This window comes from Leopardus geoffroyi, chromosome C1 (assembly GCF_018350155.1).
Source record: "Leopardus geoffroyi isolate Oge1 chromosome C1, O.geoffroyi_Oge1_pat1.0, whole genome shotgun sequence".
In the NCBI taxonomy this organism is placed as follows: Eukaryota; Metazoa; Chordata; class Mammalia; order Carnivora; family Felidae; genus Leopardus; species Leopardus geoffroyi.
In genome coordinates, this window is record NC_059328.1 from 58,448,985 (window position 1) to 58,474,355 (window position 25,371).

The 25,371-nt window shown below is 37.6% G+C and overlaps 1 long non-coding RNA gene and 1 pseudogene across 1 annotated transcript; both read left to right on the plus strand.

Moving 5' to 3' along the window:
* The first annotated feature begins 7,932 nt into the window (after nucleotides 1-7,932).
* LOC123598056 lies at nucleotides 7,933-21,759 on the plus strand. Its single transcript, XR_006712372.1, has 2 exons — nucleotides 7,933-7,994; nucleotides 21,667-21,759. It is a non-coding gene; the product is annotated as an uncharacterized LOC123598056 (long non-coding RNA).
* A 545-nt stretch (nucleotides 21,760-22,304) lies between these two features.
* On the plus strand, nucleotides 22,305-24,152 carry LOC123596809 (annotated as a pseudogene).
* The last annotated feature ends 1,219 nt before the right edge of the window (nucleotides 24,153-25,371 follow it).

Consider the following 25,371-nt stretch of genomic DNA (forward strand, 5'->3'; position numbering starts at 1 on the left):
TATAAGCTAAGTTTTCATCTATATCACTACTGATCCTTTCTTGGGCTCTATTTTCTATTGTTTATTTTTGTATATACACATTATTTAATTAATTGTAACTATTACCATTCCACGTTCCTCATTTTTCTTCTTTTTTTTTAACGTTTATTTATTTTTGACAGAGAGACAGAGCATGAGTGGGGGAGAGGCAGAGAGAGAGAGAGGGAGACATAGAATCCAAAGCAGGCTCCAGGCTCCAAGATGTCAGCACACAGCCTGACATGGGGCTGGAACCTACAGACCACGAGATCATGACCTGAGCTGAAGTGATGCTTAACTGACTGAGCCACCCAGGAGCTCCATTTTTGTTCTTTTTAAGAATTTGTTGACTCAGGGGCGCCTGGGTGGCTCAGTTGGTTGAGCATCCAACTCTTGGTTTTTGCTCAGGTCATGATCTCACTTTGTGAGGTGGAGTCCCATGTCAGGCTCTGCACTGACAGCACGGAGACTGTGATTCTCTCTCTCTGCCTCTCTGCACTATCTCTTTCTCTCTTTCTCTCAATATAAACATTTTAAAAAATAAAAGAATTTGTTTACTCAAAAAAAAAAAAAGAGGAATTTGTTGACTCCTATCTTCTGAGGAAGAAGAATCTAGTGGCTAAAAGCAGAGACTCTGGGTCAAACCAGCTGGGGTCAGAGGTAATGCTTCATCTCATTCATTTGGTGATAACAGACAAGTGATTTAGCTTCCTTAAAACCCAATTTCCTCATTTGTAATGATGATTTATGATCCTTGCAATAAGGATTATAAGATAATTTGTGACATGGAGAATATTAAGTAATCGGAGATTTTAGCCATTGTTTTTATTATTATGCACCTTCTTTTCCATATCAACTTTATAACAAACTTATTGAATTTTCTAAAAAATCTTCATGATTTTTTATTGTAATTACTTTGGCTTTGAAGATTATTACAGTAGAAGTGCATCTTTCTGGCTTTATCTTCTCCCATCTGGAACTTTTATATTTTTCTGTCAATTTATTAAATTTTCAATTATATCTTTTAGAAGATTTTATAATTTTGTTGGTATAGGTTTTATACATTTTTTGTTACATTTTTCCTATTAATTTTATGGGTTTTATTGCAATTGTGAATAGGATCCTTCTATATTTTCTAACTGGGAACTTAATATTGTGCATTATGCAATGTTTCCTATATAAACATTTTTTTTTAATGTTTATTTTATTTTTGAGAGAGAGACAGAGCACGAGCAGGGGAGGGGCAGAGAGAGAGGGAGACACAGAATCCGAAGCAGGCTCCAGGCTCTGAGCTGCCAGCCCAGAGCCTGATGTGGGGTTTGAACTCACGAACCGTGAAATCATGACCTGAGCTGAAATCAGATGCTTAACCGACTGATCCACCCAGGCGCCCCTCCTATATAAAATTTTTAATAAAATCTGTATTGTTCATCAATGCCTCCTGAAATGGATTTTTTTTTTTTAATGGGGGGGGGTCAGTAGAATGCTGAATCTGACTTTCAGGTCAGAATGAAGTGAAATCAGAAATGGCCCAAGGGAAGACAGTGACATTTGTTTAACACATTGGGAAAAAATTCCTGTTTTCTTAAAAATTAATGAAATTCAAAGCAAATGTTAGCAACAACCTAATATAAGTATTATTTTAACTATTATTTTTTATATTTTAACTGTGTATTTTGAAATAATTATAGACTTACGGAAAGTTACAAAATAGCACAGAATCTCACACATGTACCCTTCCCCCAGCTTCCTCCAGTGGTTTCATCTTATATTGCTATAGTACAATATTAAAACCAGGAAATTGACATTGGTACATTACTGTTAACTAGGCTGTTAAATCTTAACTATTAAAATTGCTGTTAACTAAACTATTAAAATGAACTAGGCTAGTAAGCAGAATATTAAGTAGTCTGGTTAAATAAACCAGACTTCATTTGCCCATCACCAATTTTAACCTGCATTCTTTTGTGTGTGTAGCTCTGTGCAATTTAATCCCATGTATAGATTCATGCAACATCACCACAGTTAAGATACAGAACTATTCCATCGCAAAAGAATTTCATCACGCTACTTCTTTGTATTTGATACCCCCCATTGACACTCCTGCCCTCTGCAAACTGCTAATCTGTTCTCCATTGCCATAGTCTTGGTATTTTGAGAAAATTATGGAAATGGAATCATACAGAATACAACTTTTTGAAATTGACTTGTTTTTCACTCTGCACAATGCCCTTGAGGACCTCCTAGGTTGTCATGGGTATCTATATATAGCTCTTTCTTTTTTATTGATAAATAGTACTCTATTGTACTATATGTACAATATGTACTTTACAATATGTAAAGTTTATTGAACAATTTGACCATTGATGGACATTTGTGCTTCCAGTACTTTGCTCTTACAAATAAAGCTGTTATAAACATTCATGTGTTATAAACATTCCACGTGAACATAAATTTTCATTTTATTTATTTTTCAGCTCTAACATATTAAAATTTTTTTCCTTTCAAAATTTTCTTAATACTTAAGCTATTTTTACTTATATCATTTGTGATACCAAATGTGTGGGGTTTTTTTTTCTCATATCAACCAATCCTCCATTTCTCCAGACACCAACTGGGTGCCCACAATTCAATTCTGACACTACCTCTCTGGAATTAGCTTCAGGTCCCATGAGTTAAGATCTCAGCCCCACAGGACCGTTCCCAATTTAGATGCCATTCACAAGTCCCCACCGCAATGACGACCTACAAATTATAGGTTCCCACCCCCTCCTCAGATTTGATAATTTGTTAAAATGGCTCATAGAACTCAGCAAGGCACTACTTACTATTACCAGTTTGTTATAAAAGGATACAACAAAGTAACGGTCAAATGGAAGAGATGTATAGGGCAAGATGTGGAGAGGCTGGTTGGGTGCCCTCTCTGGACATATTACTCTCCCAGTCCCTCCATGTGTTCACCAAACTGGAAGCTCTCTGAACCCCATTGTTCAGGGTTTTTAATGGAGATTTCATTGCATAGGCACACTGACTGAGATTTCTTGTGACATTTCTTTTTCGTTAAAGTCCATCAGTAGTAAATTGAAATAGTACTTGTGGAAAGGCTTCTACAAAGGGATTAACTGTTATTTTAAAATTGTTCTTTGGATGGGGGCACCTGGGTGGCTCAGTGGGTTAAGTATCGAACTCTTGATTTCAGCTCAGGTCAAGATTTCATGGTTCTTGAGTTCAAGCCCTGAGTTGGGCTCTGTGCTGACAGTGGAACCTGCTTGGGATTCTCTCTCTCCCACTCTCTCTGCCCCTCCCCCAATTGCATGTGCTCTCTCTCTCTCTCTCTCTCTCCCTCAAAGAAATAAACTGAAAAAATTGTTCTTTGGATGCTTGTATAAAACTGAAACATTTGAAAATGGTGAGAGTTTTTTATTTCATCTGTATAGCATTATAATTTCTTATGGTGAAGATGTATCATTTAGGTCATACTGAGGAGAAAAATTGCTCAAGCTTCAGGGGTCCTTAGCTCTACTCTGAATTTAATCCTCTGGCAGGTGACAGTAGAAATAACTGAGCCACTTCTGCTCACAGTAGGAGGTTAAGTAAACTGAATAGTGTATGTGACTATAGGGTGACTATAGGCTCAAGACTTTTTGGAGGAAACCTATAAGCCAGGTTTCAGGAATGCATACCCAATGGCATAACATTTTGAATAGAAAGCCCAGATCTGTATATCCCTCCCCGAGTGATTTTTGTGGGCAAGCTATGCCTACCTTTTCTTGGGTACACTAGTTAGATTTATTACTGATTTTAATTAAGCTTCTTTCTTCCGTTTTTTTTTTTTTTGTCTGTTCTCCAAAAAGAAAGGCTGTTGTCAGAGTCCTCCTGACTACAATAGAGCAGTCTATAATTCTACCTCTCAATGCACAATTACCCTTTAGAAATTTATTCCAAGATGATAAATTTTGGTGGTTATTAGTATTACCTTTTCTGACTCATGCAGAAGTCATATGAAGTAATTATTCCCATCATTGCTATTTTAGGAGATATCAGAGCTCATAGAATGACTTGCCCAAGTCTCAAAGTCATGTCTGCACCAGGACTTGAATCCATGGCCTCTGAGCTTTCTGACTCTTAAAACTAAAAGACAAGTTGTTCCCTATCATTCAGAAGACCGCAATGCATCCCAGAATGGGGATTACACAGTCCATTGCTTCCTCTCCAAACAACACAGTGCAGGAAAATGAAATAAAATTATATTTAAATCTGCCTATTTAAGCCTCTTAGAGATGATATATGATTGAAACCAAATAAGGAGTTTATTTTGTACAGTTTTACTCTTTGTAGGTTCATCTTAAACAAAACTGTTGAGAAGAGCTTGATGAAGAGAAGTTTCACATAAACAAAAGTAAAGTCTTGGTCACTCACATTCTTCATTTTCTCTTCTCCCTAACTCAGTTCTGGTTCTTGTCTAGTCTCAGTGTCAGGCTGCCTGGAAGCCAGCACAAGAGGCGGAAAGCTGGGCTATGTTCCAGCGAGAGGGTCTTTTCTGGGTCAGTTTCACACATTTTTATACACTGAAAGCAGGGATTTTTTCTGGCGGAGGAAGAAGACTGGTTACTGTCTTGTCTTCCCTTAGTATCTCTTTGGAAAGGCTCAGCATTTTTCAGCTGACAAGACATAGAAGGAGTCATAAATAATATTTTCTCTTATATTTAGTCATCTGGTCAGTTTGTTTTCACAGTTCATCCCCTGAGATGTTAAAAAATCATTGATGGTGGGGTGCCTGGGTGGCTCAGCTGTGAGTGTCTGACTTTGGGTTCAAGCCCCATGTTGGGCTTGGCACTGACAGAAAAGTACCTACTTTGGATTTTCTGTCTCCCTCTCTCTCTGCCCCTGCTCCAGTTGCACACTCTCTCTTTCTCTCAAAGATAAATAAACATTCAAAAATTAAAAACAAATCATTCATGGTAAAATTCATTTATTCTACTGAAACCACATTTTACTACCCCTGTTTAGAATGTCCCTATCCATTTCCCTAAAAATAACTAAAATCCCTCAAATCCAATAATAGATAACCTGCTGAAGTTCAGAGGAAGCACATTTATATTTTACTTTGTGAAACTGCCAGCAGGTGATAATTTGTATGCCAGTGACTATAATTTGTATGTTTCACCTTTGAATGCTGCTGAACTTTTGGGGAAACTTGGAGCAACTGGATGACTGTTTTGCACTGCTTCATGTTTATGAAAAATATGTCATTTAGTAAGACATAAAGTGACCTAAGGTGAGGGTTTTAAGGAAAGACCTCAAAGGACCGAACTCACATATTTTAACACCCCATGGCATTTTAGAGAAGAGGACACAACCAAATAACCTGTCACTTGCACAAGATACACGTCTCCTTCTGGTCATCTCTACCATTTCGGTAATCTCATTTTTTCTTTCCCAATCTCACTTTATGTTAGCTGGTATTGCTTTGTAATATGCTTCGCTAATTAACTGGATTGCTGACTTCTAAGAAAATGAGTGAACACTAAAAGATTCTCATCAAATAATTAAGGACCTATCTTGCTTTTCAAATGAAAATCTAACTAGACACCCTACTGTGCACTATGGCAATGTGCACCATAGAAATAGGATATCGAAATGATTCTCATACAGCCCTGCACTTTAAGGGGGTCTAACTCACAAAAAGACAATTCTAAGACAATGTGGGAAGTGCCATGTAGAGGTATGCAGAGCACTGAGATGGGACCCCTAATTCAGCTTCAAACAGAGCAAGATTTTGGTAAAGATTTGTCAGACGTGATCAAATGAGCAGATACTTTTTTTTTTTTTAATTTTTTTTTTCAACGTTTATTTATTTTTGGGACAGAGAGAGACAGAGCATGAACGGGGGAGGGTCAACGAGAGAGGGAGACACAGAATCGGAAACAGGCTCCAGGCTCTGAGCCATCAGCCCAGAGCCTGACGCGGGGCTCGAACTCACGGACCGCGAGATCGTGACCTGGCTGAAGTCGGACGCTTAACCGACTGCGCCACCCAGGCACCCCAAATGAGCAGATTCTTAAAGGATGAGTAGCATTAAATACATAGGAAAAATTTGAAGAAAAATCTTTAGGAAATCCTCTCAAATAAGAAAAAAAATCCACTGATGATCAATGAAATATTGATTTACACATTGTTTAAACTTGTAAGACAAAAATTTTTATAAAAGGCAAAGGATCATTGTTACCACTCTGTGTAAGGAACTCGTGTTTATTTGTTGGAACCATTTTTTCCCTTTTGAACTTCATTTGGTTGGACCCTATTGCAAGGACAGAAATATCCTCAGAGTGATAAGCTTACTAACATTTTACATTTCAGATGGAGGCAATTGTTTTGTAGTTTGTTGAATTGGGGGTTTAGTGTTCAGATTTCCCACCAGGCAAGGTAAAAATACACGCGACTTGTGACAGGGTGGTGAACAATTAGAAGACATTACTTGACTCTTTACTGATGCAGCAGAACTAATTGAATGAGTCACCAAAGACTAATTGAGTCACCAAAGTGCAACCCTTCTTTCAGGAGATCTTGAGGAGGTGCCACAAGAGGCAAAGGAACTCCATAAAAAGTTTACCCTAAAGGAAAGGAGAAAATTGTGAATATAAGAAGAGCAGAAAGTGCCACCTAGTGGTCTTTCTCAGAAATATGTGAAATGTACTTTATAATAAAGTGAAGAGCTGGAATTATTTTGTTGTTTCCCAACACAAATTTTTTGAGTTGCAAGAAATTCAAATAGTACATATACTGACAAGTATTTATAATTTTCAACTATGTTTGTCATGTTCTTGCAAGTGGCAAGAGCAGAGACATACTCAATTACCTCAAGTGGGTACAGTTTATGGAAAAGATAGGGTCCAAAAAAGGAGGTACAGGAAACTGAATTAGTGGTCCAAATGACAGTTATCTTAGAGAATTGGAACGATGGCTCTTTGTAGAAAAGTTACAGCAGTGCTAAGGATCCAAGAGTCACTTTGTCCATCTTGTCATCATATCAGAGGAGTGAGTCATTGTGTCCCACTCTCAACCATCCAGCAAAACACTAGCAGTTAGATATTTAGCTTGTGGGCGAGAAACCCAAGATTTCTTCCCTGAAGAACTTAGCAATCCTATATAAAAGATCTCCCTATATGAATGCTCACTCCTCCCCAGATAACCCAAAAGCAGTGGTCCTACCTACATGGTTCTCAAACATTTGTGTGCATTGGGATCAGTTGGAGGGCTTATTAAAACTCAGACTTCTTGGTCTCAACTTTGGAGTTTCTGATTCACTAAGTTTGGGATGAAGCTAGAGAATTTTCCTTTTAACAAGTTTCCAGGTAAAGCTGAAGAGCATATTTTGAGAACCACTCATGTGGATAGCACTCTCAATCAGTTCTTCAGAGCTTTTTTTCTTAAATATGCATAGACAAAGAAGGATCACTGTATTTTGGGGAGAGAATCTTGAGCAATGAAAAATAAGAAACATGGCAGGAAACAGAAGAGAATTAAAAGGAGCTTTGAACAAGCATCACATTCATTCATTCACCCATTTAACAAATACTTATTGAGTGCCAAATATGCACTAGGAATTGTTCTAGGAGGTTCTGGGGGTATAGCACTGGTACAGTTTTCAGAAGAAAAGTGATATTTTTTTTTTTAATTTTTTTTTCAACGTTTTATTTATTTTTGGGACAGAGAGAGACAGAGCATGAATGGGGGAGGGGCAGAGAGAGAGGGAGACACAGAATCGGAAACAGGCTCCAGGCTCTGAGCCATCAGCCCAGAGCCCGACGCGGGGCTCGAACTCACGGACACGGACCGCGAGATCGTGACCTGGCTGAAGTCGGACGCTCAACCGACTACCCCACCCAGGCGCCCCAGAAGAAAAGTGATTTTTAACTAAGTGTTCTTTATTCAAACTGTAACTCAAGTGGAGGGCAGCTCAAATGCATTTTTAGGTATGGAAGAGTATCTTACCTGAATGACTTTTATTTCTCAGTAGAATTCTATGAAAATATATCCTAGTAAAATAGAGAAGTAAACCAACATGAGGCAGAGTGGGATCCAGAAGCTCAGTCTGCAAAAATCATTGGGATGATAGTCATGAAATAAATCTGAGAAACAGCCTGGTTGGCAGCAGGAAGACAGAAGACTCCAGGGAGGAGGTCTCTGGACAAATAGAGATTACACAGAGGATCTGCTCCATTGAAACTTAAAAACAGAGAGAGAGATTAGTATAAAAAATAAATTTTATGAAGAGAAGAAAAACACTGAGAAACTCCAGGAAATCTGTTCAGGAAAGGAAATATAATCACTGTAAAGTTCTTGGCTTCACAAATTCCTAAAATTATAAACAGAGCTTAGCAATTTTAACTAAAACTTTATATAACTGTGTTGGGAGAAAGATGGAGAATAGACAGAGGGTGGGAGAATTTAAATATGCATACATTATAGTAGTGGATAAATAAAATCTAGAATAGCTAAACAACGAACAGCAACCTAAAAATATTTGGAGATTTGACACTAACTGCCAAAATAAATACTGAAAGGACTTCAGAAATGTTTCTCCTGGGGTGTCTGGCTGGCTCAGTCGGTAAAGCACGGGACTCTTAATTTCAGGGTTGTGAGTTCAAGCCCACATTGGGTGTGGAACCTATTTAAAATAAAATTTAGAAAAAAAAAACAAAACAAAACAGAAGTGTTTCCCCTTAGAAAGTAAAATGGATAGGTGGAGGGGGTAACATAGAAGACAATTGTTTTTCCTTATAAGTCTTTTGATCTTATTTTATTTCTGAACTGTATTCATGTATTACTTTGATAAAAATAAAAAAATATTTTAGAAAATAAAAAGCCACTGTAGGTAAAATTAATAAATTTTACCTTAAGCTTTTCTTCTATTAGGAAAATCAGTCTTTGTTCTTATTTTTATTAATTGAAAGTTAAGGGCTCTTTTGTTCAGAAAGGAGATTCAACATTTATAAATTTAGTATAATTATCTTCCTTTTCATCAGATTGGACTTAGAAAAATAAGCTTAGGAAGAAAATATTGGAGCCTACTAGATTTTTACTGTAATATGCCTCATCAAAGTCTAGAATTTGATAGTGTAGATGGGCTTGCTTAGGACTTTGTCTAACTTTCCACTCAACAAATATTCATTATGCATGTGCTGTGTACCTTGCATTGTAAAACTAATGAAATTTATTGCCATTATGTCTAAAATGTGACTCTGCTATGTCAGTGTGTTTTCAGTCAGGAAATCAGAAATTGAGAAGAACTGGAATTCTCTCAATGGGGTCATTTCAGGATCTTCGGGCAGGAGAAGGGAGATGGCAGGGAGTTCTGCTTTTACCGGCGAGAGAAGCACAATGGGTTTGGGGATTTAGGTTTCTCAATTGTCTGGATCTGTTCAAAATTTCCACTGCAATTCTGAAAGGCAGGGATTTTGGCTTACACTGCCATCCCATAACCCCAGAGGGTGAATGTGGGACTGAACACCAAAAATCAGCATCTGTCAAGCCACCTGGAGCATGATTCTTTGACTAGATCCTCTAGGAAAGCATTGTAGCAAGGCTGTGTTAAGAAATTTTCAAAATGTTTTGGCAGAATTTGCTTGTCCCTGTAGAGCTGCTCTTTGAAAAAATAATTGGCCGCTAGTGTTCTAATCCCTATAACTGTATTGGCTACTAATTCCTTCTTTGTCTTTTTAGGTGTGGCCCAGATTAAGCACTTTTTTTTTTGAGAGATGATTCTTTATTATTGTTTATTTATTGTCCCCATTTCATCTCTAATATACTTCTATTATTGCAAATAATGACACCGGGAGATACAAATTCAGAAAGTAAGTGAAATGAGGATATCTGTTCTTTATTCCAAATATAGGCGACGGCATAACATCATGGTCGAACAGCATGTGAACTCTAGACCCAGACGGCCTGGTTTTATTGCCTGGCTCCACCACTTTCTGGCTAAGCGAACCATGGGCAGCCTCAGACCTCTCTGGGCCTGTGTTTCCTCATCTGTAAATGATGAAAATAATAATACATGCTTCAAATACTTGTGAGAACTAAATGTGTTAAAAGACATAGAGTATAATCAATATTAGCTGTTATTATTTACATAAGTTTATAGTCAAATAATATAAAATCCTAAATATTTTAAAAGTCACTTGATCTGGGGCACCTGGGTGGCTCAGTCGGTTGAGCATCCGACTTCGGCTCAGGTCATGATTTCACCTCCGTGAGTTCGAGCCCTGCGTCGGGCTCTGGTGCTGACAGCTCAGAGACTGGAGCCTGCTTCAGACTCTGTGTCCCTCTCTCTCTCCGCTCCACCCCTGCTGGTGCCCTGTCTCTCTCTGTCTTTCAAAAATGAATAAACATAAAAAAAAATTTTTTTTTAAGTCACGTAATCTGGGGTGCCTGGGTGGCTCAATCGGTTAACCATTTGACTCTTGATTTTGGCTCAAGTCGTGATTCCAGGGTTGTGGGATGGAGCCTCACATTGGGTTCTGCTCTGAGCATGGAGCCTGCTTAAGATTCTCTCTTTCCCTCTGCCCCTCTCCCTCACTCTCACTCTCTCTCTTTCTCTAAAAATAATAATAAAAGATAAGTCATTCAATCAAATTGTGGAACATTTCAGAGGAAAAATTTTTTTGGATAGTTGGCGCATGTAAACCACTGTGGCAAACAGTGATATTTCATTTTCTGAAAATCCTGAAATATCTAGTAAAAAATGTGTAAGGTGTTTTTAAAAAAATGCTTATTTATTTAGTTTGAGAGAGAGAGAGATAGCATACAGGAGAGGGGCAGAGAGAGAGAAGAAGAGAGAGAATTCCAAGCAGTTTCCACGCTCAGCAGAGCCCGACTTGGGGCTTGATCTCACGATCATGAGATCATGACCTCAGCGGAAATCAAGAATCAGATGCTCAACTTACTGAGTCACCCAGGCGCACAACCCCCGCTTTTTTTTAAAGGGAGGGAGGGGCACAGGGTGAGGGAGGGAGAGAATCTTAAGCATGCTCCTTGTCCAGTGTGGAGCCTGATGCAAGGTTTGAACTCATGACTGTGAGATCAGGACCTGACCCAAAATCAAAAGTTGGCTGCTTAACTGATTGAGCCACCTAGGCACCCCTAGAAGTCACTTTTAAGGCTTTTAACATCTGGGTAATAAATATCTTTTTATTGTAAATATCAAGCCATTTATAAAATGCTTAATAAAATACATTTATTATGGCATCAAAGTCAATATATGGTTCTTTTCTCTGCTTACTAAGAGTTACTGAGTTGAGAATTTTAAGTTTTCGGTCAATTCATTCAAATGAAGACTTGATTCTGCTTTCCTGAATTTCACTCGTTGTTTGAGCTGAGTTTTTTTTTTTCTTTGTCTGTTTGTTGTTAGCTGCTCTGTTGTTTTTTAAGTTTATTTATTTTGAGAGAGAGAGAGAGACAGAGACAGTGAGTGGGGGAGGGGCAGAGAGAGAGTGGGAGAGAAAGAATCCCAAGCAAGCTCTGTGCTGTCAGCGAGGAGCCCAGTATGGGGCTTGAACTCATGAACTGTGAGATCATGACCTGAGGTGAAGCCAAGGGTCAGATGCTTAACCGACTGAACCACCCAGGCACCCCTGCTCTGTGTTTTAAATTTTGTATCAGCATAGCGTTATTTTATAGGGCTTGGCTCTAACCAACCATTCAGTATCCATCTACCTTGCCAGGTTTTAGAATACCAAGATAAATAAGATAAAATTCCTTTTATCAAAGTGTTCATAGTACTTCCCTATAAGAAACTTTTTGTATTTGATCATGAACAGTGGTTTAGGCTCTCTATTGGAAGGGTTAAGAACTTTGCCATTTATTGGTATTATAGCTTGCTAATCCTCTGCTTTTTGTTTTGTACAATATGAATAGTAATAGAATCTACCTCAGGGCTGCATTAAGGCAGTGTTTCAAAAACTTGGCTGATTCTAAAAATCATATGAAGCATTTAACAAAAAATCAGATACCTGAACACCTCGCCTGAACTCTCTGATTCAGAGGTGATCCAAGGAGATACTGGGGCACTTTATTTTTAATAAGTACTGTAGGCGTTTTTCATAATCGAAGTTTTGGAAACACTGTACTAAGGCAGTGGTTCTCAAAGTGATTTCTTGGATACTATTCTAAAGCAACTTAATCAGAAACTGATTTTTTAATTAAAAGGAAAGCAAAGCCTTCCAGATGGTTTTGATGCTCACTGCAGTTTGAGGACCACTGGTGTATCTTAAATTAGATAACCTAAGTTTAGTTTAAATGAGATAAACTTAATTAGCACCTATCCAAATTTATTCTAATGATTATTAATCACATTGAGAAGGCTCGGGTCAGCATATTACCTCTAAAACAATGAGTGAATTGATATTCTAGTTTCCAGGCATCTCTGCAATTTTTTGTCAGCACTGTTTTCCAGTGCAAACTTGGAAAAACTGGCTACAATTGCTTTGCAGCTTACATTCCGGATTTCGATAAGACAATTCCTCATAGACAAGGCTTGCTGCAGATAACATAGGCAGATTGATTGGTTCTTTGTTGGTTAACTGAACACATGTTTACTGGGCACTGAAGTGTGTATGAAAACATTTGAGATCATTCCTGTCGTAGTTGATGAGGCAAGAAACATGCATGTGATATTCAACCTTAAGCAAGTTATTTCATTTTTCTCATTTCTCTTACCCTATGACATATTCAAATAGTCATCAAATTCTGTTGATTCAACATCTGTAACATTTCCTTCCTTTTCTCTCCACCTGCACACCACTTTCTAACACCAGACCTTTTCCTTTCACCCTCTTTGGGCCTTCTTGTCCTCCAGGTTTTTCCTTCCTTTCATAACTGGCTTGATGTTTATAATAAAAAGATATCATCCAGATGTCTTCACACTGTGCTCGGACAGATCTTCCTAAAAGGCATATTTTATCCTGTTACTTCCCTTTTTAAAACCCTCAAGGGCTTCTCATTATGACAAAGTATAAGCTTGTTTACTTCTCCTTAAGGGTCTGGACAATCTCAATCATTTTGTCACAGAATCTGTCAAGCTGCAGGTCTGGCCTCACGTGGGAGTGTGGACAAGTTAAATAAGCCATAATCAAAGTCATGTTGATGAACTCACAGGGAGGATGGGAGAGATGACAAAGAGAATTTAGAAACCGAAGAAAGCTTGAATAGGCATTGCTAGCATAATTATACCGACCTTATGTGATCGATATTTTTAACATAATCCTTACCTATGACTGGAAGATGGAAGCAGGAAGCAGAAATAAATAGCCTCACTCCTTTTTGGGGGAGAAGATTGGCAGGAAATAGTAAGAGATACAAACAAAGGAGAATGGGTTTAAGAAAAGATGCCAGGCTCTGGACACCTGATCTTACATGCAAGGAAATCTGAATAAGAAGGAAAATCTGTTTAATTAACAAGCAAATTGAATGGAGCTCATCCATTTGCATGAAGTATAGGGCATAGAATTATTCCAGAAAGATATTGGACGACAGTGTGTGTTTCTCCTACTTTGGTCAGGATTAGGACAAGACATCAGACCCTGTAGGATCAAGGTCTCCTTCTGGGACAACATGAGAAAATTGGGGAGTGACTTATAAGACAGGATGTAATTAAATTCTCAAATAGGGAAGATACTATGTCTTACAAAAATCAGTAAGGGCAGATTGTTTAGACTACCTTATAGGGGTGATGGTTTCATTGAGAAAGCTGGACATGAATGTAAGAGTATTGAAAATGGATAGGATTTTAATAATATAATGCAATATAACATAAAATAATATATATTACAGCTAAAACATATTAAATGGTTATTATGTGCAAGGCACTGTTGAAACATGATCTTTCTTAATCTTTCCAGTGGCACCTATTTTACTGGTGAGGAAACTGAGAGCCAAAGTTATTAACTGACTTGTTAAAGATCAGGAACCTCCTTAGTGGAGAGCTAGGATTCACACTAACATTACAGTGATATCAGAAATAGCTTTGGTCAATGTAGCAATCGACCCTTTTCCATGAATCAGACAGAATCCCACTGATGGAGAAGAGGATAAAGAGAATATAAAACATCATGGGGCACCTGGGTGGCTCAATTGGTTAAGCCTCTGACTTCAGCTCAGGTCATGATCTCATGGTTTGTGAATTTGAACCCCACAACTGGCTCTCGGCTCTCAGCACAGAGCCTGCTTCAGATACTGTCTCCCTCTCTCTCTGTCCCCTGACCCATTCATGCTCTCTCTCCCAAAAATAAAAACAAATGTCAAATAAAATGTTTTTAAAAAAGAGAACATAACATGCCAGTTCCCAACTTCTTTCTGTTTACAAGAAATGACTGAGTGGCATGCTAGGGTTGAAAAGCAGCCTGGTCAGATGTCCATTCTCTCCACCACTTCTAGAAATTCCTAACTGGAAGACCAAAGTGGTTATTAAAGGACTGCATATGGAAAAGAAATGGTATGTGGAAAATGATTTTCTTGAGTTATTTGAAGATAAGGAAGAAAGAAAAATCTGTCACCCCAAATTAAATACCATTTTCTTCTTTTGGACTTTAACTGCTTTCCTGCCACCAATGTTAGTATGATTAACCTACACATATGAGATAATTAACCTGATTTAAATCCTCACTATATCATGTAAATTAATCACAAGAACCATTTTAGTTTAGGGGACAGTGAGAGTGTATTTCTAATTCAAGCACAGACATTTCTGTTCTTTCCAAATTCTAGCAATCTTTTTGGTACTATATGATATTATTGGATTCTTAAAAGTTATATTCATCTGTGTGGTAAAAATAAATTTATATTTCTATATTCTATGGCATATGAAATATTCTATGGCAGAACAGAATATTTAAACAAAATAGGAAAATGGAGAGAAGTATTGAAAAGTTCATTGTAGGTTGATTTTTCTCTTCTCATTCCCAGATCTTCCCCTTCTGGGAGGATCATGCTGGGAATGATTTTTAAAAGTTGCAATTAGATACTTGGAAATACACAGCTTATCTAAATGCATTAAATAAAGTTCTTAGAGACTCAGCATTATTTCTAAGACAACCTATAATTTTTGTGCTCCCAAGGGTTTGGTACATAAAAGTAAATTTTCACTGCAGCTCATTTTCCAGAAGAAGAAATCTAGTAAATGGTCTATGCTAAAAATAAAATTTAAGATGAATCAAAATACTGAGAATCACAGAACAGTGGAAGCTTGCTGAATTAGGAAGAAGTTTATGATTTCCTTGATTAATTAATCTTTCTGCAAAATAGTAACAGGTTCATGAATTTCTGGCAAAATTCAATGCATGATCATTTGGAAAGATTCAGATTAAGCAAAGAAACCAATCATAAAATCTTCCAGTTACAGATGTCACCAACAGTAAGATTTGGGTGCATGTGCCACTGGTATGGCCATTTTGCTCTTTGCCTTTCCCCTTTCTGCTTGCCTGGGACACAGGCCTGAGGTCATGAGGTTCAGCCAACATGGATGAAAACAAAAGCCAGCAGAGTAGTGATGGTGGAGTGGGCAAGAGAAACAACCTGGTTCTTGGTGATATTGTTAAGTCATTGTCAGATCTGAAATGCCTATCCCCAGAGTTCTTGTTGGCCAACCATGTAACCACCCCCTGCCTAAATTATTTAAGCAACTGTTAGTTGGGATTTTGGCTACTTGCACATGACGTCATTCCTAAATGATACCAAATCTCATGTGCATCTTTTCTTAAAGATTGGCTGTTTCCAAACAATTTATCAAGTAATCCATATTCCCTTTCCCTAATTTAAATAGATTTTAATCATGTTCCAGTTCTTATATGCACACATACCTTTTCCAGATGCATCATTCTTTTCTCTTTATCTGTTTGCTTAGTCCTGTGACACTACCACACTGTTTTAATTGCTGACAGTCATGTTTCTTCTCGTCCTTCTACTCTTTGCTTTGGTTGGTATTTTCTTGGATTTTTATTTGTTTTATTGCCAAATTACTGATTTTACTTTATGCAGCCTTTCAAGAGTTTTGACTGTGCCATCTGTTTTATAACCACAATCAGTACAGTTGTTTGCCTTTCATTCTATGTTAGTACTTCCCACTTGTCCTCCCATTTACATGGTTTTTGGAATATTTTTTGGGAGAGGAATCAGCAGTATTCATTTTTATTTTTAAGTTTATTTATTTTGAGAGAGAGCACAATCATGAGAGGGACAGAGAGAGAGGGAGAGAGAGAATCCCAAGCAGGCTCCATCCTGTCAGTGCAGAGCCCCACACGGGACCCAATCCCATGAACTGTGAGATCTTGACCTGAACCAAAATCAGGAGTTGGTCACTTAACTGACTGAGCCACCCAGGCCCTCCAGCAGTATTAGGTTTTAAAGCAGCTTTTTCATGAAGGGTATATGATATTAGGCCCAAAATTGATTTGGATTCTTTCTCTTGTGCTTTTTGACATGACCCTGGGTTGTGCCTGATTTCTAAGATACTACTCTTAGCACACATTCTCCCGTTTACCCCATTCCCATGAGAAGGACTTAGTAACTCTACCTATTTTACTCTAAAATCCAGCACTTAATTTTTATGTTTCTAACAATGGCCTGTTCTCCCAAGAACTGAGATTGAAAATTTTGACCCTCTAATTTTCCTTTCCCCATACATTTAATCCTTTAGAAGCCCCCAAATCTATCACCGTAATATTTCTCAGAGACAATTTTTCACTTCTTTTTCCACTGCCATGGCCCAATTTCTGACTGTCTTTACTAGTCTTCTCTATTATATTCTTAGTTTCTTAATCTGCACATCCATTGATTCTATTGCATTAATACCAGTACTGTTGGATTAATTTTTCTAAGAAGAGTTATGCTCAGAAACTTTGTGCTGGATATTTCCCTTCTGCCCCTCCAGATCCATTCCCTTCTCTGCCCTGGGAGGAGGACCTATTTGGACTGCATCAGTGAGCTTTCTTGCCTCTGGCTTCCATTTGGGGTTAGCCAGTAGGGGGCACTAGCAGCAGATTGGAAGGAGCAAACAGGAAGTTAGGGTATTTATTCCCCTGGTTTTCTCCTTGCTCAGCTATAGGTTGCTTGCCCACCTCCACAGAAGGCCTTGCTTCATGTCAGGAGGCATTTTCTTATGGTTATAGTTTCTCTCTGCAGGTTCTAGTAATATTTCCTTCCACTTCCCCCTTTGGGACTAGTGCTGCTGACCGTGCTGTTGTGGCAGGATGTTGTTCCCATCCCTTGTTGGTGTCCCTTACTCAGCCCACACCCTTTGTAGATATTGTCTTCATCCCACTGTACCCATTGATACCACTGGAATGTGCTATTTGCTTTAGACTCTGTCTGATACAAACCCTAAACCATTACCTACTACAGTAAGTATAGACTCCCCAGCCCCAAGCTGAACATCAACTTTCAGGCTCCTCTTGTTCTTTATTCCTACATTGACCATTTGTTCCAGTACAAGTGGGTTAGTCATAGTTCCTTGAATAGACCTGAAAAAGTACATTGTGCTTTCTTTGCTTGAGATATCCCAAGGCATAATGTCATATGCCAAAGACTTGTGACCTTTTTTCATAATTTATTTCAAATGTCACCTTTTCCATGACACCTTTTCTGAGGTCCCTGCTAAACTGTTGTATATTCCCTTGTCTTCTGATGCTTACATTTTCCCTAGTCTTATAGTTATTAATGTACATGTTGTCCTTCCTATTTTGCATGCTCTGCAGGGGGAGGGGGCTGACTGTTATATCCCTCCAGTTTTGTTTTGTTTTGTTTTTTTTTCCCCTGCATGGTCTGTGTCCACTAAGAACATAGTGGATCTGGATAAATTGCACTGGCTAAATTTAAAGTTTCAGATTATTTTAAGGTAGGGTTAGGTTCATATCAGATGGAACGTTTTATATTTGTGTATTACAGTAACCAAAGAAAATACAACTTTGGTTGACATGAAGGCAGATAATAAAATTAGGAGTAACCTTTCTGTCATTTATTAAAAAAATATTTATTAACTGTCTATTTTGTATCAGGCATTTTCCTAAGCACTACAAAATGCCTTTATTGTTATCCAACAACACGGTTAATATTTAGAAAAAATTAATAGGATACTGGAAAAAATAGAATTTATGATCAGTTACTCAATTGACAAATCCATAATTAGAAAAGTTTCTTTGGTGCTTTTTCATAAAAGCCTGACTTAATTCCAACAGTTACCAGGAAGTTAACAAAAATGTAATAATTTTCTTACTATATATAGTGTGACACAATTGCAGTGTAGCTGAGGATTTTCTAATGTTCCCAGAAATATATCACAATTTATTAGGGGACTATCTAGGTTTAGTTGTTTTTGAGAATTAGCAGAGACAGAGGAGACAGCTGCTAGATAAAAAAATGCCACAGGGAATATACATGATGGCATTCTAATTTATTATCATTCTTACATTATAAATTATGGATTCTTTTGTTTATCTACTTGATAAACTAAAACTGGTTCTTGGGATTGAGGATTTTTTCCCGTGAATAAGAGGAGAAAAATGATAAATTGAGAGAATTTCTAATCTCTAATATTAAGAATTTCTATTCTGTTATACCAACCTCCAAAAGTGTTTCTTTTTTGGTGTTTTCATTCCATGACGGTGCTTTTTTTTTTTTTTTTTTCTTTTTTAAAGCAAGCTGGTATTGTATTCTTAAAGAAAGAAAAGGGTAGACCAAACAATTGTTGCAAGATAAGAGTCCTTATTTGGTCACAAAACTTTCAAAATTATGAAATACACATTAATTGAATATTTATAAAAATCACACAATTATATCTTTCAGGTTCTTATGTACAGAAACTTTAGTGACAAGTGTCATTAAAGGGAACATAGATGACTAGACTATCAGAGATTCAAGAGGTGCATAAATGTGTCATTTGATGCTCACTGTCACTCATTTTGAGTTCGTAGACTTCTCAGTTCTTGGGTCTTAAAGTGCTGTTTCAGGCTTGATCCAAGTCCCCCCGAATGTCGTGTGTATTTCAGCACCACGTTTTAATTGATTGATGTAAAAATTAATGATCTACTTCAGAGAAAGTTAATTTTATAATCTTTTGTGACTATTTAATAAGTTAGTTTTATGGAATGATAAACTTTATTATTTTTTTCTGATGATACATAATGGAAATAACAAAAATCAAAGGGGATACAAAGCAGTGAATATTCCCTAAGATTCTTAATATTTACACCAGGACTTTGCAAATTTGGAACACAACACACATTACTCTGTGCTTGAAGGAATCTGGATCCCAAAGATTAGTATTTGCTTTCTTTTATTCCTTTTATCTCCCAGAAGGATATTGCTCGGATGTCTGTGTTGCTGTGATTCACTTGAGTCTTTGGGAATAAGGTAAATGGTTAACTCTGGTGGACAAAGAAGTTTACTCTAGCTTCAAACATTGGGTGCCACAAACATTTGGCTTGAAACCTTGCAACTTCCTTTTTCTTTTAGTTAAGTAATGGTACCAATGTCTTCCTGCTTCTGCTGGAATCCTTTCATAAAAGTTCTTCTGTGTTTGTGTTACAAGTTTTATGTTTGCTTAACTTGAGAGGTAATTCCCAAATACGGTCTAATATATGATTTTTTGATAAATAAAATAAAGCAGTAGAACTTTTCACTTTAGTTGAATCCAAAAGGTTCAGCTACATTTTCTTTCTTTTTTTAAAAAAAATGTTTATTATTTTGAGAGAGAGAGCGTGAGTGGGAGAGGAGCAACAAGAGAGGGAGACACAGAATCCAAAGCAGGCTCTGGGCTTGGAGCTGTCAGCACAGAGCCTGAAGTGGGGCTCGAACTCACAAACCGAGAGACCATGACCTGAGCCAAAGTCAGGCACTCAACCAACTCAGCCACCCAGGTGCCCCTCAGCTACGTTTTCAGTGCTTACTTCTTCAACAAAATTTGACAATCTGATTTTTCACATTGTTTGAATATCAAATTCCTATTAGTGAGATGTGACTTGGTTGTAAAAGAAGAGGGAGGTGTAACTTTTATTATACAGTGGTAATTTTTTCTTTAGGACACAGTAAGTTTTTTTCTAAGTGTTTGTAAACTTATTTTGTTTAAGTTTTTATTTTAATTTCAGGTAGTTTGTGTACAGTGTTTTGTTAGTTTCAACTTACAGCATAGTGATTCAACACTTCCGTACAACACCCAATGCTTGTCACAGCAAGCGCATTCCTTAATTCCCATCACCTATTCACTCATCCCCCAACCCTACAACATGATAAATTAAAGTTGATTTTGTTCCTCACATCTTCTTATTTAACTTTTTTTTTTTACTTCAGAAAACAAAATATCTACACTAAATTTCTGATATAGCTCTTGCATAGAGTATTGAAATGCTATTATATATTAAGAATCTGAAGTCCTTAGTAACAAATTAAAGTTATTTGATTTCTTGGGGGTACTTTCAAGTCGAATATCTCATTGCCACTGCTGGTAGTTAGAAGGTTCTGGAAGCCTATCCACGTCATGGTATATTTTGGTAATGAACCCAAATGCCATGTGAGGAAATTAACAAGATTGGAGGAGAGGACAAAAAACAAAGAACAGTAGTTTTTGACCTTTGTGCAAGCATTACGTCTTCATTTTTAAAAAGTTTATTTATTTATTTTGAGAGAGAGAGAGACAGTGAGTGGGAGAGGGGCAGAGAGAGAGGGAGAGAGAGAGAATCCCAAGCAGACTCCACGCTATCAGCACAAAGCCCAACTCAGGGCTTGACCTCATGAATTGTGAGGTCATAGCCTGAGCCAAAACCAAGAGTTGGATGCTCAACCAACTGGGCCACCCAGTTACCCCAAGAATTATGTTTTTAATATAACACTGAACCCCATCACTGACTAAATTCTAGTAGTTTTCCAAAAGGGTGTTATCTGACTATCAGATTTCTATCTTTAATTTGTATCTTCAATTCCAACTTTATGTCATGGATTTCCTAGTTCTTCATATCTCATTCCTCACAAAGCTAGCCACCTTTTCAGATGTATTTAAACTCTTATGGAAGCTGAAATAATGAACCATGATACTGGAATCTCTATTGCTTCTAAAGAAAAAGACAGAGTGAATTTAATTCCAAGAGCAAAATGTTGCCTTTACTAGTCCCTAGAGGTCCCAGATTTAAAAGGAAAGTTCTTACAAATTCCAATTCATTTAAACTGCCTCATAGATTTTTCTCAGTGGTTTGTTTTAATGTCCTGAAAACATGTTTAGAAATCAAAAGAAGATAAAGTCACAGGGAGAAGGAAAAGAGGAAGACTTTTAGAGCCTCTCCAAGGAGCAATGGAGAATTATTTAACTGCTGAATCAATTTTAAAGCATTTTGGAATCTTCATAATATCTTGATGATAAGTGTTGAATCACTCACAGTGACTTCCATTTGCAATAAATCTTAGGAGATAAAGTGAGAAGACTGTAAAATGCATTTTAAAGCCTGTTATGGAAGATACAAGTGGTGTCCATTTAGTGACATACAAAGTGTAAAAGCAAGCTTGAGATAATACTGTGAGTGCAGTTAAAATACTAATTTTGTGCCAGGCAGTGTGATATGTGCTTCAGAGGACACTAGCTAATGACATGTTTTCTTGTCCCCAAAGACCCCACAATTAAGTGGTGATAATAGAAGTGGAGGCTGGACAGTGGCCATGGTGGAAGTGAGCAGACATCTATTTGTCAAATGACAAGGTAAGGTAAGTAATCAATAATTAAAATAAATCCTGGGGTGCCTGGGTGGCTCAGTTGGTTGAGCATCCAACTTTGGCTCCGGTTGTGGTCTCATGATCTCACGATTCGTGGGTTCAAGCCCTGCATCGGGCTCTGTGCTGACAGCTCAGAGCCTGGGGCCTGCTTTGGATTCTGTGTCTCCCTCTCTCTCTGCCCCTCCCCTGCTCGCACTCTGTCTCTCTCTCTCTCTCAAAAAATAAATAAACATTAAAAAATTTTAAAACAATAATTAATATAAATCCTGTATGAGATAGTAATGTTCGTTTGTTTTATTAATTCATTTATATTTACTGAGTACTTATTATATGTATTATTAGATAGAGGGGGTACTTACTTTATCAACCTTCCTCTTAAAGACTCTAGTGGAGAAGAGAAAACAAGAGTACATCCTGGTCTTAGAGTGTGATGATCTGTAGATGATGTACTGTAGGGGCACAGGTTTGTACATGTGTGAAGGGAAGGGTTAGGAGTGACAGGATATAAGGATGGAATCCTTGGCAGGGGTCGGAACATGGACTGCCTTGTGGACAAAGGACACCGGACTGTAGGTCGTATGGTGGGATGATACTGTAAAGCATGACTGCATATGTCCCCCTTTCCACCCAAATCACTCCTTTTAAGTGCAGGATTCTTCCCCATGTACTACTAGATTTGAGGCCTTTGAGAACCCCATTGCCCCTTGAAAACAGAACACAGGTACACATGAATAAATGTATATGAATATTATTGCTTTTAAGTGAAAAAAAAAGCACCTCTCATGGGTATATAAATTATATTTTGGGAGATTGTAAGCTAGGTTAATGTGACAAATAGGTGTTTAAAATCTCTCCCTTGCACACGAGCATGTCACTGGGGGCCATGCCCAAAGAGTGAGCACAGCCACGGTGCTGCCCTGTTGGAAGAGTCATGAGGGCTAAAAGCATTCTGACAACTAATGATGTTCCTTTGGATTTCTTAGAAGCTGCTAAAAATGCAAGATAATAAAGAAAATCTAGTGTAAATTAGATGAAAATCCTGGTGATGCAGGATCTTCACGTTTTGGGATTTTTTTTTGAGAACAACTTAAAATCATCTTTTCATTCCTTTAAGCGACATTGAAACTCTACCTAAGCAGTAAGAAGACCAATGCCCTGAGATACCTTCAGGTGAAATGTGCTCATCTGGAAACCAAGATCTATGAAGAAATTATACTTAGAAATAAAGTATGCAGCATTAAACCCAATCTTTCCTTGGCAAGGGAAAAAAAAATTTCTGTGGTAATGTTGAACTTCTAGAAGCAGAGGTAGACTGGAACAGTGAAAATGATGTAGAGAATAAATTGGCTGGAGTCCTTGCTATGGTCTGAATGTTTATGGCCTCTCAATATTTATATGTTGAAATCTTAAACCCTGAATTAATGGCATTAGAAGCTGGGGCCTTTGGGAGATGATGAGGTCATGAAGGGGGGCACTCAAATAGGATTAGTACTCTTATGAAAGAAACTCCAGAGATCTAGTGCAGTCATTCACCATGTGAGAACATAGTGAGCAGTTGGCAGTCTACAACCCAGAAGAGGGCTCTCACCAGAACCCAAGTGTGGTGGCATCCTGATCTTGGACTTTGAGGCTTCCAGAACTATAAGAAATAAATGTTTGTTGCATATAATTCACCCAGTCTCTGATATTTTGTTATAGTGGCTCAAACAATCTGAAACAGTTCTGAAAAATAAACAAGTCAAACCAGAAGTAAAAGCAGCAACAGTAGGAAACCCAGATCCCAAATGAATTTCAAAGTTCTGGTTTCCCTGCTCTAGATATATTCTCCAACCTCTAGGTAGGTAAGTGAATTAGCACAGAAATACGATGAACAAATCTTGAACAACCTGCAGGGTAGAATTTTCAGATCTGGTTGAGCTGTGTCTTGTTTTAGATTTCCACGTGGAACCCAGTGACTACTTTACCAAGAAAGTTCTGACAAAAACTTACAAGATAAAATCAGACCCAGATAAGGCAGAACATTTTTGTTTTAAAGGCCCTGAAATAGTTGACAGCTGGGTGTAATACTGATTATAAAATTGCTAAAAAGGAAAATTGTTACAGTTAAAACAATCAGAAAAACAGAAACATGGTGTCTAGGCACTGTTAGAACAATTACTGAACAACTCTGGAGTGATTCATTTTTTTAAAAATTAACTTCTTCAGCCTACAGATAGCATCTGGAGATGAAGAGTCATTGAACGAAGGTTCAGAATTCACATTAACATTGGATTTTGAAACTAGACACTTCTGGAAAACATGGTTCCACATACTGTGTATTACTTTTCTGGGGAAGCCATAGACATACTGATAAGTTTGAGGAAGGTGAGAAAGGAGAAGAATAGGTTATAGAAAGAGGAAGGAGGAAAAGTTGGATAATGCTGAAGTTGACCCTGATTGTAATTTTTTGACTGTGTACCTTTCATACATTTCTAGAAAAAAAAGCTACCCAACCCACTGAATGCATGCAGCAGGAAGAAGCAAGTACACTATTGTGAAGCTTGAACAGGTAATGGATATGTCAGGGCACCAGGCTCAGTAGGCGGGGATTCAGTCATTGCTACAATAATTCTTATTGACAGTGTTTACAAATAACTTCTTTACGACTCAATGGTTTTCATTTTAACTTCCTTCCTCCTTTTAAAAGTTTGCTTGTCACTGAAATGTTATCAGAAATAGAAATAAAGCTCTTACAGCACTTTCTAGGGGCTTGGGTACCAACATAGGTGATCTTTTCAGGCCCTGCACTGAGGGAGGACCTAATAGAAACCACATTGAGGTTGGGCATGGCAGGGGAGACCGTAGTGTTGGAATGGTCACTAGACAAATAGGGATGATAGTATGCTAGTGTGGTTCAGAGGTTCTTAGAATCTTTTGTAACACTCCAGCAAAAGAATTTATTCTTTGCTTCTTTAGAAAAATTCCACATTTTCTTTCCAGCAACTAAAACCTGCTTCATGTAAAAACCACTTCATATGTGTATTTATGCTAACCAGCCAGACAAGCCAAGTTGAGTAAATTCATGTTCTTCTTACATTTTCACACTGCACAGTTTGAATTTTTCAGAGAATGGGGTGAGTGGGGGAAAGAGGGTACACTGGCTTTTGTGTGCTTCTTTGTGGGTTCATCCTCATATATATTAAAATCTTGTTTGTAGGCACTTTCACTTAGGCTATTGCTTATCTTCAAGATTTATGAAGCTATGTTTGTGACCAAAGGTCTGGTAACTTGGTCCAGAAGGAAATGGTGTCTATTAATCATTGTGAGGGGTCTGTGCAGAAAATCTTCATCTTCTTGCCAATAGCTATTGAAGGAGAAGAATTGTTTTCATAATATACAGGCTGGATTTTGCAGTTAAAAATTAAATGGGCTGCAACCAAGAGTCAGGTTTTATTAGTTTTTTTTTTTTATTTCTCAACTAGTGTTGAGAAGCTTAGAATAGAAAGTATAAATTTCTCATTTTGAACCATAAATTTAAATTCTTGTTTTATCAGTAATACTTTCATTTCTCAACTGCTCTATTTTACTTTGCTTTGAAAGCCCTGGATTTGGTACAATCTGTTT